Genomic DNA, 18,511 nt, shown 5'->3' on the forward strand with positions numbered 1-18,511 from the left:
CTCTCCCCACTCCCAACCCACTCCCTTCACTCTTCCTGTCTTTCAGTCCATCAGGATTGTTGGCTTAAAAAAAAAAAAAAGGCATATAATCGGGGGCGGGGCAGAGGCTCCTAGCGAGCCGCACTTGCGAATCTGGGACGCGCTGGGGTGAACTTCTTTCTCCCTGCGCATAATCCGCCTGCTGCTCTGCCCCACCGGCTGCGCGCGGAGCGGGTCCCAGCTCTGCTAGCCTCCCTGCGCCCGCGCGCGGCCGGAGCCTGGCCGGATCTCGCTTTCGGGGCCGAGCCGGGGAACGCGTGGGCGCGCGCCCAGCGGCCTCGATCCCGCGGCGGCGTCCGCGCTCCGCGTTTTCGCTCGCGCCGGGCCCAGCGGCCGAGGGCGGGGTGCGCGGCGGCGCCGCGGCGCGCGGCTTCGGAGCCCGAGCGCACTCAGCCTGCAGCCCAGCTGCCAGCGCCGCCTCCTGCGGCCGACGCCGCCCGACAGCGCGCCCAGAACATGCCAGCCTCGCGCCGCCTGCGCTGACTTCCCCGAGACGCGCCGCGGCCGGCACGGAGACTTTCTGGGCCCTGGATGGTTCGTGCGCTGCTCACCCTTGCCCACCCCTGACGCCGCAGCCCGCAGTCCGGCCGCCCCGCCGCCCCGCCGCCCAGCCGCGGCGCCGAGGGACAGTGCAGCCGAGTTGCGTCTCCCCCGTGCAAGGTGAGTGGCAGCCGGGATCCCGGCGGGTTCCGCAGAGGGGGCTGCGGCGCGGTGGTGGGGGGCGAGCGCCGCAGGGACAGGGCCGGGCACTTCGCTGACACCGCCGGGGTCTGTGACAACCAGACTGGGTCGGTGTCGCAGAAGATCAGGGAGAAGGTCATAATCGGTTTGTTGGGTTATGTAGAGAGGGAAAGCAGAGTACTGGCTGCAGCATCGCGAGGGCTTCACAGAGGCTCCCCGCATGGCTCCTGTTTACTGCATCACAACCAACTCTTCCCTTGGTTTTCTCCGGCGTGGAAACCAGTTCTGTGGCCCGAGGGTCGGGGCGATGCGGGGCGCCGGGAGGCGAGGGTGCGTTGGCGTGTTCCCGCCGCTTAGGATCGCCTGTCACCTACTGGCGTCCGGAGGGAGGGTCCCGATTCCCTCCTCTTGCGCTTGGGGAAAGGGCTGGTGGCTTTTTGGCAGGGGCGAATCAACTCCCACCACTCTCCCAACCCCCTGCCCCGCGATGGTGTTTTCTGAATGTAGCACGGATATAGGAAAAAATGGGAGCTTCTTCCTCTCTTGAGGTAGAAAAAGTTGAAGAAACTAGGCATGTTAGTAATTATTAGGAGCAGGACTCAGGATGCAGCAGAAAGCTGTTAAATTTTCATTGCCCTCTAAGAAAAACAAACGGCATCGCCAGTGACTATTGGCAGTGCTGTGTTATTCTTGGGACTTTGGGAAAATTGTTCACAGATTGTCTTCAGGAGGCTGAAGAATGAGGTTGGGGGTTGGGAGAGAGGGAGGACGGCTGGCATCACGCTGAGTTCCAGCTTGCCTAAGGAGGGTTCAGGATCACAAGCCGAACACGTTTGGTTGCTGGTTTTTAAAAGGATATCAGCGGCAGAACTGAGGCTATGAACAAGGCGAACACACCACGGGAACCAGCTTAAAGAAAAAATAAATAAATAACCACCACCAATAAAAAAAAAACATGTAAAAATCTGCCTCTCCTGCAGAGTTCACATGCTTTTGTGCTATAAAATGAATGCATGTATATGTGTCTTTTAGGATAAATTTTATGAATGGCAAATCAATGAAATTGTATCTTGTATCTGTTCATGCATACAGTGTTGTCTACTGCCTCGTTTTAATCAGTACTTCGGAAGGCTGTGCCTGCAGTTGATGTTATATAATTGACGTGGTTCACCATCAGACATTTTTTTTAATGTACTTTTGGAGTAGAGGGAACTTCCATCTGTCTTTTCAGACAGGCCCAAGGTGTAGACGGGTGAGGGTTGCTAATGTTTGCCATAGTCCGGCTCCAGATGTGTGAGCTCAGCTGTTGCCTGTCACTTAGGTGACAACTGGCCCTTTCCCACTAAGCCTTTGCTGTCTCCATTATCCTCAGTGAAGTGTCAGTGTTCAGCCGCCTTCTATTATCAGGAGTGGACTCTAGCCCCTTGGGAGCCGGCAGCCTTGTTTGACCGTCCCCAACATTATATCTATTTTCAGACTCTAGAAAGCAAAAAAAAAAAAAAAAAAAATCCCATGACAGCGAGATAGATAAATTTTGAATTGAGCATCAACTTAATCCAAAGATTCTGCTTTAATCAAGACAGCTCTGTAAGGATGACGCAATATTTGTCAAGCCTTTTCTCTGGAACAATATTTACTCCCACCAGGGGATTTTAAACTTAAACAGCAGCCATTCATCTTGCTGTCTGGTGGAGCCTATTTCAGTTTGCCTCCAATGTGGTCCTAGCCTTGGTGGCTAGGCTTGGCCTGGGACAGGAATCTGTCGTTGTAGCCCAGCTGGAGCCTGAAGAAAGCAAAATACAGCACCTGCTGGTACCAGAGGGTTTCTAAATGTCATCAACTGGCGAGTCAGGAAACACAGAAGGAGATATTTTACAAGCTCTTCCAGAAATGTTTATACAAAGGATTTAGAGGTTAACAATGCATGTGCTCTACATATTAAAACTGGAAGGTGCTACAAATAAATGGATGTTACCCACAGTTAAGGGTTTGCACACTTGCTGATGAACTTGAAAATCTCTAAGTTTAATAAGTTGTGGCTAACATAGTATGATTCATTCTTATAAATAAGCCTCAAAAGGAAGGAAGGAAGGAAAAGAGGGAGGGATGAAGAGAGGGAGGGAAAAGGGAAGGAAAAACTGGATAGTTTATAGAGATAGACACATTGATGCAACTGAATGGGCTTAGTAAATTAATTTTTCCATCTTTAATTTGGTACTAAGTGGCGAGTTATTCACTGAGTGAGCCTGTTGGTTCACAGGTTTTAAAAAGAAAAGTGATATATTTTACTAAAGTGACAGATTCAATCAGTTCTGCCAGTAACACCAGTGAAGCTTAAAAAGCTTATTATGTTTTTATAATCAAGGTCCATGGAACCACTGTTTGTCCATGGTGGGTGGTGGTGTAGTAAGTCAGCTTGAGTCTCTCAAATAAAATCTAATATTAGCTAGGGAGAAATAAAGATCCCCTGTAGGGTTAATAGCTGAACTCTTAACTTTAGAGTCAGATGTAGGTAAAAGTCTAGTTGTTCCTAATATTCTCTCCTATGATAATTCTGAGAAGACCAAAAAAGTTAAATTTTGTAGTTTGTTTGATTACACCTTTTAAAAAGTAGCTGATTTCTCTAAAATATCTTATAATTACTTGAAAGCAAAATACAAAGACTTGAGTATTATGAGTGATTGTCTATAATACTCATGAAAAGGAACAAGAATCTTTACAAACTATTTTCCAGTAATTAAGTAACTCTCTTAATGGCCTATACCTATATTTTGGGTTGTCTAATATTATGGGAAACAATTTTCAATAAAGATTGTCATTACTTGCATTCTAGTTACTACAGTTAACTTCCTGCTTAAAGTAGTTTATAAAGGGCAAATTTTTCCTTTTAAAGAAAGACAGGAAAGGTACATGCAGTGGTGCTTGGCTCTATAGCCCCAGCTACTGGGGAGGATCGCTTGAGTCCAGGAGTTCAAGTTGAGCCGAGGCTACATTGTGAGACCCCATCTCTGGGAAAAAAAAAAAAAAGTGATTAAAAAAATCAAAGTGATTCTCATCTGTGAATAGAAATGTTAAAAATATCACTTGGCTAGGATAGACTCTTCCCCCTTGGAAAAAACAGTTGTCTCTTTCATCTCCATATTATGTAAAATAATACCAACTGTTTAACCCTTATTAGTAAGAGAATGTTGAGATTGCTTAAATCTATGTATTATTATTCCACAATAAAGAGAAGGAGTTAGGAAAGTGAAAGATTTGTGTTTCTGGGTTGCTTGGTTGGTGGGTTGGTGTTTTAAGGGACCATTACTTCTTTTTCTTCTGGTCACAGAAGAAAGGATTATTGGATTGCACCCTAGTATCTTTAGAAGGTTGGTGTGAGCAAGCAAGTAGAGAGAGGCAAGTACGATAATCTGGGCATCAAGACCTGCATTGTTGCAGTTCCTTGAAACCTCACTCAGCCTATGGAGCCAGCACTCCAGAACACGTGCCAAGGACCAAGATGGCACTGAGGAATCTGGAGCAGCCCCTAGTCTCTAACTTCCCCATCTCTGGACACACAGAAGTATAGTACCTCATCTGCCCCAGTAACTGGTAACCACACCCCCATTGTTTATGTTCATGCTGAACTGAAGTGGAGGTTAATTACCTATGTGTTGATGAATGAACATTTTGGAGCAGTGAAAAAAGCCTGGCCTGAAATTGTATGGGGAGTCCCAGTAAGCTGCTGTTTCCCTCCTTCCCCTCTCTCCTGAAGCAGGGATGGCGAACAAGACAGGCTTTACAGGTTGGAGCACACTGATGTCATGACACTTCTGGCACAGAGATATGACAGAATAATCAGATCACTTTTCTGTATGCGAGAATGACACGATTTTTCCAAGAACCATTCCTGAGCCACTGGTCCACTGGCATTGACTATTTCCAGTTATGGGGGGTAGGGAGGGTGATCAAACCTCTCAGAATGTAATAATTCTTCCTATGTCTCTGTTTTATGCACTTGTTTAGACTAAATTCTAAATGCATTTTGGTTATTTTTGAAGGGACCTCTCCAGGAACAAGAATGATTGCCCAACCTGAACCTATTAGACCTTTCCAGCTTCATTCTCCTGTAAAGAGAGATTTTACATATAAAATAAAAGTAAAAATGTCAGCCAGGCAGAAGCCAATGTAAACATTTTAAAACGTAGAGCTGCAAACTAGCAAGCAGCTATCATTTGCCTTTACTTAACTCTTCTCCCCTAAGTTTGGTCCTAAGTGAGCCTAAAAGTCAACTGACCAATTCAACAGTAGTTGCATTTTTCTCACTGGTAGATTTGGGGTAAACTCTTGGGAGAGATGCCTTTCATTTCTAGTGGATTACGCTTCAGAAAAAAAAAAAAAAAAAAAAAAAAAAAAAGTTAGGGCTGTGTTATTTCAGTTGTTCTGGTACTGAAGTCATGGACTTCTTTCTAGGAGTTTTGTCCCAGCTGCTGATTTATAACAGCCACCAGCTTCTCCTTTGGGTGTGCTTCTCTCTATGTCCTTTTCTCATTGGGTCTCTGGAAGAAAGATCTGTCAATAATGCAATGAAAATATTGCCGTGAGATGCAGACGGGTAAGTATACTCCTCCATGCTGACCACTCTCGCTCAAGCTGCCCTTCTTTTATCTGAGGCAGAGATCCCCTGACTTGCAATTATGGTCTTTGACTTTGGTAACAATTCTGTTTGAAATGTTTCCAATTATACACAATATTGGCGGCATGTAGCAGCTGCATGCCAAAAAGCATTTCGAAGTGTGTTCCAAGACTCAGGCTGTGATTGCTTTTAATTTAAATAAAGGCTATTTGGTTTCCTGTGATGTTTTTTATAACCACCTTTCCCCCCATTTTTGTTGCCTTTAAAAAAAGAAGTCTAATATAAAGTAGCCACCACGTAATGTGCTGTAATATTGGCCCTAGTTTTCTAGGATAGCCATTTTCTTTGAGCAAGCACAACAAACTTTTTAATAAAGGAATTTTAAAGAAACATTTATAGCAGTTTGGATTACCCCAAAGAAGTAAAGAGGAAAAGGTTATCTTAGAGCACATTGTAAGTAGCTAATGTTTTCAAGTTTGCCTCTCTCCCTTTTTAGGGACATATCAATATAATTATCTTTTTAGGTTATTGGATATCATTTGGTACACTGTTTTTTCAGATTCCTCTATTTTTGTGGGTCTATGAAGAAGTGTTGTAAAAGAATGTTAAAAAGGTAGAGAGATCTCAATAAGAATATTCTTAAAACGGGGGATAGAGGGGAATCAGCACATAATTTCAAGATTTTATTGGAAGTAAACTCTCCAAATCTGCCTCCTCTGTGGGCTTGAAGTCTCTGAACACTGAACCCTTTTTAGAAACCATTTAAAACTGGTGGTTTAAATCTTTTAATAGCTACCAGATATATTTGACTTATTAGATCTGAAAATAAGAAAATATACACACTCAGAACCTGGAGTAAATGGATAGGTAATAGAACTGGGGAGTTCTGTTTCCAGGACAATTTTGGCCCACCTGAAACATAACACCTAGAGCTAGAGGGTATCCAATAGGTGAGGTGCTAAGATGGTCCTAATTGAGGTGTTTTCACATAGGCTCTTTGAATCCTGGCAAAAACATCCTATCAAATATAGTGCTTTTTTGGGTCGAACAGTAGTTGACTTGCATAAATGCCAACATCTCTTCTGGCATCTTTGGAAATCTTCTATAGTGTAATAAATAGTACTGTATAATCCAAATTTGTAAATGCCATGTTTCATGTAGCCCTTGTAGAGACAACTGAAATTAGCCCATGCTTCTAGGGATGATTGAGATCCTGGAGGTTAGGTGACTGCCTAAATCCAAAGTACTACCAGTAACTAATGCTGTTGGAGGCCTTTGATGAAATCTAGGAAAAGGTGTGAGGTTAAACTTAGCATAGTACTGTACTGTGAAGAAGTGCCCACCAAACAATGCTTAGAGTTTTCCCTTAAATACCCTTTATCCTTGGAAATTGTCTTTCGATTAAGTAAACCTTCTTGGAGGAAATTTGCTCAACTGGGGTAAAATGAGGTTTGTGTTATTTTACCAGCTGAACACCCTAGCTTGCCAGACACATCCACCTTACCCAGGCCCATTGCTATAGAGACAAAACCCACAGTAACTATGGTTGAAATAGAAAGTCTATTAAAACCTTTTTCTATATTGGCCAGCTCTTCTGCCCCAGTTAAAATGCTGCCTTCTGTGTACACACACACATACGAGTTTCAATCTAATAATACTAAAGTGCTTTAAGCCATGTATAGTTTCACCAAGGGCATTTGTACTTCTTTGGTTTCTTTTATTTCACTGATAAGCAAATATTATGGCAATTTTCTGAAGAAACTCATAACTTGTTAACTATAGTTTATACTTCCAACTATCCTATTTACATGCATGAATAATCTGAGTTCCTAATTTGGGATCTGAAAAGGGGCTAGAATTCGGGGGTGTCCAATCTTTGGCTTCCCTGGGCCACATTGGAAGAATTGTCTTGGGCCACACATAAAATATACTAACACTAACAATGGCTGGTGAGCTAAATAAAAAAAAAGAAATCACACACACACAGAAATCTCAGAATGTTTTAAGAAAGTTTACAGATTTGTGTTGGGCCGCATTCAAAGCCATCCTGGGCTGCATGTGGCCCACGGGCCGTGGGTTGGACCAGCTTGCACTATGTAGTGCAGTATGTTGTTTTGCTTTGAAATATCTCTTTCAAATCATTTAGAGAATGTTAGGTTTTACATAAGAAGACTGCTTAGTGCTCTAATGTTGAAATACGTTAAAATGTATGTCAAAAAGAGATTACATTTTACATTCTTCTGTGACGATGTAATTAATACGTATGTTCAGTGTTTGAAGTATATGCATGTTACATAATTTTTAGAAAGAGATAAAGTTAGGTCTGAAGTGCATTAGAGAATCACAGATGTTTCTTGTAAGAGAATACATATGCTTCATAGGAATTTTGAACTGCTTTCTGACGCTAAGCTTTGTTCACTGCAAGGATCATATGAATAATTTCATTGAGTTACCCCGTTCTTATTTACACAAGCCTTGAGAAAGGAGCTGAAGTGATAAATAACTTGCCCCCTCACCTAGTTCTGAATTGCTTTAGCCTTTTATGTTTCATGAATGTGAAGGGAGGGAATAAAATATACAGAGAAGATGTTTGTGTTTAAATAACTTAATCATACAAGTTCCCTTTGTGGGCCTTCTATACGCTTAAACAGCTTGGCAGGCTAATAGCCAAAAACGTGTCCTCAAGTACTGCCAAAAGTGTTAAAAGCAGACCAGGCTTTCTCCATATTGAGGTACTGGGAACATATTTTTTTTAACCTTCTGAATTTTGGGAATAAATCAGAAAAATAACTCTTTTTTTTCCCCTCCCTTTCCTTACCCACAGAAACCAAAATTATTATTAATTGCAGTGCTGAAATGAGAAACTGATAGGAATTATGATGATTGTGTGAGAGTGTTTTAAACTAGCCTGATTTGGCTGTTTAGGCAGAAAGCAACCAGGTTATGATAGTGTATCATGGGTCTTTTTTTTGTTACTGTTTATGCTGCCTGTGGACACTGGCTCTTTGCTTTAGTTCCATAACTCTTTTTTTGAGATGGAGTCTCCCTCTGTCGCCCAGGCTGGAGTGCAGTGGCACGATTTCGGCTCACTGCAACCTCTGCCTCCTGAGTTCGAGATTCTCCTGCCTCAGCCTCCCAGGTAGCTGGGATTACAGGCACATGCCACCACGCCCGGCTAATTTTTGTATTTTTAGTGGAGATGGGATGTCACCATGTTGGTCAGGCTGGTCTTGAACTCCTGACCTCAAGTGATCCACCTGTCTCGGCCTCCCAAAGTACTGGGATTTCAGGCATGAGCCACCTCACCTGGCCTAATTCCATAACTTTTAATGAAATACTTTGTCGATTTATTCTGTTTTTTTCTCAAGCAGAGATCCCAAAATAGACAGTAGTGGAGGGATGTGCTGTAATAGTACAGAAAAAGCCAGTTTTTTTAAAAACAGTTTTTTGGATTAAAAACCAAAAAACTCAGACTAGTACAATAACTGTGTGATTTTTGAGCCAGTCTCTCGGCCTCTCTGGGCGTCAGTTTCTTCATATATAAAATGAGGGAATTAGACTAGATCAGTGCATATTAATCAAAGGATTGAATGACACACATCTAAATACAAATACACAGATTTTAATGCAGTGGGTTTTGGGTGCAGTCACACTTTTAGCTTGAACAAGCTCCTCACATGATTCCAATGCACACCTGCTGCTGCGCCGTTAAATTAGATGATGTCTAAGGTGTTCTTCTCATTCCAAAATTTGTTTCTAATCCTACTAGACTGAATTATCTGCCTGCCTGCTTTTCTTTCCTTTTCCTTTCCCTCCCTTCCTTACTCTGTCTCTCGCTTTTCCTTCCTTCCTTCCTTCCTTCCTTCCTTCCTTCCTTCCTTCCTGCCTGCCTGCCTGCCTGCCTTCCTTCCTTCCTTCCTTCCTTCCTTCCTTCCTTCCTTCCTTCCTTCCTTCCTTCCTTCCTTCCTTCCTTCCTTCCTTCCTTCCTTCCTCTTTTGTTCATTCATTCACTCTTAAGGACTGCTTTTATTCCTTAAAAGTTGTCATTGATATTTTGCTGTCAAAATATCATAGATGTCATTTTAACCTGGAAATGAAGGTCTATGTTCTGTGCCTGTGAGTAGATGCTAATCACAAGGAACCATGTTTGTTCACCATTGCATACCCCATGCATAACACAGTACCTGGCGCATAGTAGACACTTGACAAATACAGGGAGCCCAAAAAGTCAAGAAACTTAAAAATACATATACTGTTATGTTTTCAAATAATATGCTCAGTGTATATTTTGTCAACTTCCAAATACCTCTAGTGCAGAGTACCTCCAGATTTAAAACGAACATAACTGTTTATCTGAAAAACAATATAATAAATACATTATTTTCCTTCAGTTTCCAGACTTTAGGCATACTCTACAGTGCATTTATTATATTTTTCTCCAGGTTAACAACTGATCTCATTGCTTTAAATTTGGAAGTACTAGAGTTGGAAACATATCTGGAGGTTGACAGAAAAAGATGTTAAGCATATTATTCAAAACTATAATTAATATACTGTTGAAAAATAAGTTGATCCTATGTTTCCTCACTTTTTGAGCATCCATATTTGTTGAATGAATGAATTCCGATTTTCTGTGTCAGTTTAAGAAATATAATCTGACCAAATCACTGTAAAGGTTTTTAAATGTATCTGGGGCCAGGTGCGGTGACTCACGCCTGTAATCCCAGCACTTTGGGAGGTTAAGGCAGGTAGATCACTTGAGGCCAAGAGTTCGAGACCAGCCTGGCCAACATGGTGAAATCCTGCCTCTACTAAAAAAACAAAAAATTAGCTGGACATGGTGGTGGGTGCCTGTAATCCCAACTACCTGGGAGACTGAGGCAGGAGAATCTCTTGAACCTAGGAGGTGGAGGTTGTAGTGAGCCGAGATCACACCATTGCACTCCAGCCTGGGTGATAAGAGCAAAACCTATCTCAAAAAAAATAATAATATAAACTCCATCTCAAAAAAAAATAATAAAGAAGACATATGATACCTACTTTACTTGGTTCGTTGTTGTTTGTTGCCATTTTGGGGGAGGTTTTATTATTGTTTTGTTTGTTTTTTAATTAAAAGAAGAACTTTAAAACTCACCATTCTGAAACCTGGCTAACTATCCAATTTCCTTTGAACTTTTACACTATACAGATGTGGCCAGTGGCAAAATCAGCTAGCTTTAGCACCTTCTTCCTACTGTATGCCCCCTGCCAAATCAAATAATCAGAATGGAAAATTCTACCTGAATTATCTACCTGAGTTGTTTGCACATATAACTGGAAAACTCTCTTTTAGTTATTATGTGAAGAAATACTGTGAGGCATTTTAGAAAAAATACTTAACTGTATTTTTCAAGTTATTTGAAGTTCAAGGATTATTTGAAATAAATTGAGAGCTGGTTCAGAGTACTGTATAAAGCCTTAATATTTGCAGATTTGACTTTCTTGAAGTTTCACAGAAAATCTCCTTGTTTGTACTGGACTTCAAGCTAATGTTAAAAAAAAAAGACACGTGAAATAACAGCTCACTCTGTCCTTTCAGGTCTCTGCTCAAAGTCATCTGATGTCAGATAGCCTTCCCTGGTCATCCTGTAAAAATAGCAGCCTCCCTGCTTTTTCCCAGTCACCATCTAACACCCCCCAATCCTCTTAAGCTGCTGTACCTTTTTTCATAGCACTGTTAGATATTTATTGTGATAGCTACCTATTCCCTGAAGATGCCTCTGTACGGTGTTGTCTACTGCCATTTTAATGTTGTATATAAAATGAAGATAAGGTCAGGCACAGTGGCTCACGCCTATAATCCCAGCACTTTGGAAGGCCGAGGCGGGCAGATCACCTGAGGTCAGGAGTTCGAGACCAGCCTAGCTAACATAGTGAAACCCCGTTTCTACTAAATATATAAAAAATTAGCCAGGCTTGGTGGTGTGTGCCTGTAATCCCAGCTACTCAGGAGGCTGAGGCAGGAGAATCACTGGAACCTGGGAGGTGGAGGTTGCAGTGAGCCAAGATCGTGCCATTGCACTCTATCTTGGTCAACAAGAATGAAACTCCGTCTCAAAATAAATAAATAAATAAATAAATAAATAAATAAATAAAATGAAATAAAATAAACACAAATAGTAGCCAGTATTCTGTTTTTATCTGAGCTAAAAATTTTTTAGAAAGGAGATAAAGATATTTTGTTTGGAACATTTTTGTGGTTTTTTCCCCCCAGCTGAAGTGGAGTTTCTCAGCTGTTTACGCTTTTATCTAAATAAAGCCAGAGAAACATGATAGAATAGGAGGAAAGATGCTTATCAAATAACCCTCCTTCCTTTTCCACACCCCCAAGTGATCAAGGAAATGTAATCATCTAGCAAAGGGATGCTATATTATTAGAAGATTGAATATTTGCAGCAAGGAAGCTGTGTGACTTCCTTCTTCATAATACACCCACACCACTCTGTAACCTTAAAAAGAAAAATAGAGGTAGAATCTTCAGGGAAGCTTGTGATGTTGCCATGTAGGTTAAAACATGGATGAGAGACTGTCTTTCACTCAAAAAATCTCCCGATATAAATTCCAGGGGTGAAAAGCTAATCCTTTAAGTGATTTCAACCAGCTTGCTAGGAAACCTAGTTGCTTGAAATTATTATTTTAATGTCTCAACTTCCAGAGCTAAATTGGCAGTGAGTCAGTTTTTCTATTAAGAAATTGAGCCAAACTTATTTATCCAGAAATTACCATGGTTTAACTTGGGGGTTCTTTATTATAATAAGACTAATACCTCCAAAGTACACAAAACGCTTTCATATTCATCTCATTTATCTTCCTTGCATCTTTATGTGCAGGTCTGACCAAGGTTATCCCAATTTACTGATAAAGAAGCTACCTTTTAGTTCAAGATGCAGCTTCCTGAGGAGCTTTGGTTTGGCAGTTCCTAAATAAAGGAATGTTTGCAGTTAAATTTTTAGAAAGAAAGATAAAAAGAACAATAGAAAGGGAAAGTAAGCAAGCATTTGTAGCTTACCCAAAATTGTTTGATGATGTTTTATTGTTTCATAAATATTGCTGTGCTTATGTGTGTTCTATATTAAATGCTTTTACATAATTATTGCATCTCCTACTAACTTACATGGCATCTTGGATGAGTCACATAATTTTCTGTTCTTCTTACCCACTGTGTGCCTCAGTTTCCTGAATTATAAAGTGAGGAGAGGCTGATTGATTTTTTAAGCTCAAAATTTACTTGACTCTAAAAATTTGGAGGCCATAACTTCAGGGGGATAGATAATAAATAACAAATGTGAGCTGGTAATATTATTATTAGTCTCATCATTCTCACTACCCAAATCCCGAATTAGAATTTTTTAACAGTCTATTTCAAAAGTATTCATATGTGCCAGGTGCAACTTATAGCTTTATATATTATTCAGTGTGGCCAGTTAAAATTCAACAATAGTTATGTTTTAAAGGCATAAGGACCTAAGAGAATATACTCTTCCCCTGATCAAAAGTCTGGTTTATAGTTTACCTTAGAGTTCAATGTGACAGCTAAAAACAAAATTGCAGTGATATTAAAGAGCAAATTATTAATCTAATGTTACAACAGTGGCATACTTATGTTTATACTAAAAATTACAAATGTGATTATTATGTTTATACATGGGAAATGTGGACAATTTTTAAAGTAGTACTCAAATTAGCATGTTCACTTGTTGACGCACAGTGATTAGAACTGTGTTTAAAATGTGCGTGCCCATTGACCAAACAGGATTTAATTTTGGGAGGCTTAGAGAGGGTTTGCTGGAAAATAAGAATAACCTGACATTCATTTGAGTTGCATTCCTAATATTTTCAATAACCCTAATAACTTTCTTATCTTCCAAACTCCTCAGATAAATGCTAGTGTAAATATGCAGTAAGTAGTGAAACTCTTCCTATATTAATCTGTGATAACACATGTTGGCATATGTCCCCATACCTACTGGCCTGGATATTCCTTTTAGTAGCATTGTAATTAATTAAATCACTCACTTTTCAGCAAATTCTTAGAACCTTAGGTCTTGTTCACATTCTACTTAGACTGCACCCAAAGTTGTAAGTGGCCCACCGGGAAGCATTATACTATCTGTGTTACATCTGAGATTAAGCTTTTGAATTGTTCAGATGAACACAGCAGTGAGCCGTGGTGGGTCTCCCAGAAGATTCTTAAGTGACTATGAAGTGCTGTACCAATAGGAAGAACTAATAAATGTGACATTAATAATCACCAGTTTGAATCTGGGTCACTTCAGCCATGACTCAAAGATCAGACGCTATCAGATGGTAATGACTGTGTGAAAATTCTGCAGGAAGGCATTTCATTTCCTAATGACACCTTTGTGGGCCTTCTCAGCAGACTGTTAGAGGGTAGAACAGAAATAAAGTCGAATATGCCCCTTGGTCTGGAGGCTAGCGCTCCAGGGTAGAGTTGGCACACTTCTGCAGAGATGCTTTAGGAGCAGTTCACAGTGTTTTGTGTTGTCCTCTCTCCTTAAATGGATCTGCAGAACCTTTCATCTTTTGCCTCTTTTCCTAACCATTTATTCACTTCAAAGTGATGGGAGCTGTTTTGCATATTCTCTGCCTTGTTTTCTCTTCTCTGAAAAGTAAGGAGAAATTGCACTTACAAACGCATGTTAACCATTTAATGTTAAGCTTTCCCATTTTTATTTCAATTTGGTGGCATGGTTTTCCTTTCAACACACCTTTATTGAGTGCCTGTGGTTTGCCAGGCATTATGGTAGGTTCTGGGAATACAAACATTACATAGGAGTGGTTCAGTTTTTCAAGAGCACAGTGTTTTGTAAGGGAAGAAGGCATGTAAGCACTTACTGGCAGTATATTGTTGTAAAGGCAGGAATAGAGAAATGTACTGGATATAGCAGTAGCACAGAGGCAAAGCCTGAAGTTATTTTTTCTGTGTGGACTATTAAGGGAGGCTTCAAAGAGGAAGAGATGATTGAGCTAGGTCTTAACGACTAAATAGGAGTTTGGCCAAGCCAGTATCAGAATAGCAGAATGGGCCAGTTTAGGCAGAAGGAAAAGTATATACAAAGGCAGGAAACATTAGACAAGCATGATGCTTTGTGAATTTTAAGGTTTTTCTTGTTTTTGTTTTTGTTTTTTTGAGACGGAGTCTCGCTCTGTCGCCCACGCTGGAGTGCAATGGCATAATCTCAGCTCACTGCAACCTCTGTCCCTCAGGTTTAAGCTATTTTCCTGCCTCAGTCTCCTGAGAAGCTGGGATTACAGGTGCCCGCCACTATGTCCAGCTAATTTTTGTAATTTTAGTAGATACGGGGTTTTACCACATTAGTTAGGCTGGTCCTCAGGTGACCTGCCCACCTCGGCCTCCCAAAGTGCTGGGATTACAGGCGTGAGCCACCGCACCCGGCCCAAATTGCAGATTTTTCTATTTGGCTGTAAGATGAACTGTACTGTTAGGGACTGATTGCCACCTTTGTAAATCAGTTTAAATCAGAAATAAGATATGAATTTTGACAACTTTTATTGTAATCCTGTCTTTTCTGTGGCTGGCCTTAAGGTTCCAAGTAACAACTCTCTGTGTTCCTTCTTAAATATGGCATTTACCTGGCCAGCCTACCAGGTGTTTATACTTGTGTCTTTTCATCGTTATGTTGTTACAGTCTGAACTTATTTACTCTTTAGTTTCACTGCCAAGTTTGAATTTCAGCCTCAAGTGTTTAGATAACATTATGTAATGAATGTTATACTTTTATGACATTTGCTTTAGTACTGTAAGAGCTTTCCATGAAAGCTAATGGTTGAAAAAGAAGCCTGAATGTCACCAAGTGGCCTCCAGATGTGTTTTATTGTGTTGGTATCTGTTTTGTTTTCATATAACCTTTTTTTAATCTAAAAAAAAAAAAATAAAACTTTACCAAGCAGAAATAGCAGACAATAGTCTCATAGGAGATGAACTATTTTCTTCATTTCCTGATTGTTATGTTTTGAGCTCCTGCTTAAAAAACAGCAACAACAAAAACCGATTTTTCCGTAGAAGAAAGCCTCCACAACAGTATAAATACTGTACTTTTAAAAGCAAATCATGTTTGTTTGTTTTTTGAAGGTAAACTCACTTCTTAGATTGAAAGGTTCTGCTTTCTTAGGTTGAAAGGCTCTGTTTTAATATGTTATTCTTCAATGTGGTAATATTAAAATTGTGATTTAACGTCTTTGGGAATTTCTGCCATCTAGTTGTTCACTGAGCAATCAGGATGTTTTCAGGCAGTCTGGTGTGTGATAAATATTTTGCAGCATATGTGGGTGAACATGTCAATTTCAAAGAGCTTTACAAGCTTTAATTAATTTTCACAATAACCAGATACAATTTGCTTTATTGATGGAAAGTCCACAGACAGTGGGGTTCAGAGTCTTGCCCATATTTGTATAGTAAAGTGGTTTTCAAACATTTTTTATTGCTGAATGCTTTTCTCAAACATAAGATTATCTGGAACCCTAGCATGGAAAGTAGGATTGCTTTCGTTGGGAGCTGGAAAGGAGTTTGTCATAAGGCAGCCATATTTATAAAGACACACACACAAGAATACCTAGTTAAATTTGAATTTCAGATAAATAATGAATAAGTTTTTAGTATACATGTGTCTGAAATATTGCATGTCCCCAAGAAATTATTGGTTGTCTATCTGAAATTTAGGTTTTACTGGGCATCCTGTATTTTGCCTGGCACCCCTAAGCTGGTAACCATAACCCCATCCCTCAGCTCCCTTCCCTCCTTCCAGCCAGGTGGGGTTCCTGGTTCCTCGAACACAGCTTGAAAACCACAGACAGGAGAAGTCTGTACAAATGCTGAGAAAGAAATAATAGTATATTTTTCTTCTCAGTCCTAAATTTAGACAATATTACCGCTTCCTTGGCTGTGTTAGAGAATCTTCATGATGATGCATACATGGCCACACATCATAATTTTAAAGAATTTTGCTTAGCCGATGCAGTGGCTTATGCCTTATAATCCTACCATTTGGGGAAGCCAAGGTGGGTGGATCACTTGAGCCCAGGAGTTTGAGACCAGCCTGGGCAACATGGCAAAATCCCATCTCTGCAAAAAGTACAAAAACTAGCTGGGTGTGGCAGCATTGAAGGATTGATTGAGCCTGGGAGATGGAGGCCGTAGTGAAGTGAAATCTTGCCACTGCACTCCAGCCTGGGCAACAGAGTGAGACCCTGTCTCAAAATAATAATAATAATAATAATAATAATAATAATAATAATAATACAAAAAGAATTATGCTTTGCTTTTCCTTTCTTTTATCTTAGAATAAAGTACTTTCTCAATCTTTGGGAATAATGTTTAAGTCACCTATTTGTAGAAGCTAAAGCCTTAACTCCTGTGAGTTAAAGAGAACTGATGGTATAATCAGAATTGCAGTTGGCCACATAGAGTCAATAAAGAGAAGAATGAAAAGGAGTTTGTGAGTATGCCTCTAAAGCAGCCCAGCGCAGAATTGTCTCATGTGGACTTCTCCTTGTCTATTGGTCTATTTGGCAAGCACATCTTTTAGTGGTCCTGGCTTGATGGCAATGCCCATTGAAGTAATTATGTTATTTTGCTCTAATATTTTAAAGCAGCCTTCAGATATTACTCTCATTTCTCAGGTCAACTACTCCACATTTTATTTAGCCATTAAATGTTTTAGTGTAAGTGAGTACAGTCTGATTAGCAATCAGAAAGCACTAAGTTTGTTTAGGCTGAAACACTCCTCCAGTGCCCAAGGAACTCACTGGATTAACTGATTTTTTAAAATCTTTTTTAAACATACAAGAAACTGAGGACCATAGCCTGGATCTAAGGAAATCTATGTACTTTGGGTTTGATGCTCTACATAGGTGACCTACTAACTCTGTGTAAAATTTTGTATTTACAGAATGTTAGTAGTGGTTTATTTCCTGGTGGTATAGGAATGCGTATAATTTTATTCTTAAATTTTTTTTTTTTACCTTTCGGACAGAGTCTTGCTCTATTGCCCAGACTGGAGTGCAGTGGTACTATCATGGCTCACTTGCAGCCTTGACATCCTGGGCTCAAGCAGTCCTCCCACCTCAGCCTACCAAGTAGCTAGGACTATAGGTGCATGCCACCATGCCTTGCTGATTTTATATATATATGTGTGTGTGTGTGTGTGTGTGTGTGTGTGTGTGTGTGTGTGTGTGTTTATTAGAGATGAGGTCTCACTTTATTGCCTAGGCTGATTGCAAACTCCTGGACTCAAATGACCCTTCTACCCCAGCCTTCCAAAGTCCTAGAATTACAAGCTTAAACCATGCCATTCTCATGTTATATATGTGTGTGTGTGTGTGTGTGTGTGTGTGTGTGTGTGTGTATATATATATTTTTTTTTTTTTTTGAGACAGAGTTTTGCTCTTGTTGCCCAGGCTGGAGTACAATGGCACGATCTCGGCTCACTGCAACCTCCGCCTCCTGGGTTCAAGCGATTCTTCTGCCTCAGCCTCCCGAGCAGCTGGGATTACAGGTGCCCGCCCCCATGCCCAGCTAATTTTTTTGTATTTTTTAGTAGAGATGGGGTTTCACCATGTTGTCCAGGCTGGTCTTGAACTCCTTACCTCAAGTGATCCACCCACCTCAGCCTCCCAAAGTGCTGGGATTACAAGCGTGAACCACCGCGCCCACCCTAGCAGATATATTTTAAACCATGTTCCTGTGCTTAAATGTTCCAAAGTAGAGATGAAGATCATCTGGGATATTAATAGTAATTTTTTAAAATCTGCAAATGTTTATATATCTTTCAAGGTTAATTGTATTGTGAAATCTGCCCAAACTGTTTACACTTAAAATTTCTCTCATTCATTCATTTATTCATTCAACAAATACTTATTGAAGAAATATAATAGAGACATAGTCCTTAATATCGCAAGAAAGGGATTGGTGAGGTAAAAGGAAAAGACAAGGAAAGTGAAAGATATAACCCACAATCTTTGTCCTTCAAGACTTCACTATGTAGTGGGGCAGGACTGGGGCATGTACTCATACAGGTGCCCCTGAAACGGGGAGAAAAGATGATTGGCCTCTATAGCAAATGAGCTCTTTGATGCGCAGTGATAGTAAATGACTTT

The 18,511-nt window shown here is 40.5% G+C and overlaps 1 protein-coding gene across 1 annotated transcript in view; it reads left to right on the forward strand.

Moving 5' to 3' along the window:
- The first annotated feature begins 424 nt into the window (after positions 1-424).
- PRICKLE1 (prickle planar cell polarity protein 1) overlaps positions 425-18,511 on the forward strand; it is a 125,417-nt gene continuing 107,330 nt past the window's right edge. Inside the window, exon 1 of the mRNA XM_030939569.1 lies at positions 425-699. The gene's annotated coding sequence lies outside the window, so the exon portion shown is untranslated. The remainder of the gene's footprint in view (positions 700-18,511) is intronic.

This window comes from Rhinopithecus roxellana, chromosome 10 (genome assembly GCF_007565055.1).
Source record: "Rhinopithecus roxellana isolate Shanxi Qingling chromosome 10, ASM756505v1, whole genome shotgun sequence".
Classification (NCBI taxonomy): Eukaryota; Metazoa; Chordata; class Mammalia; order Primates; family Cercopithecidae; genus Rhinopithecus; species Rhinopithecus roxellana.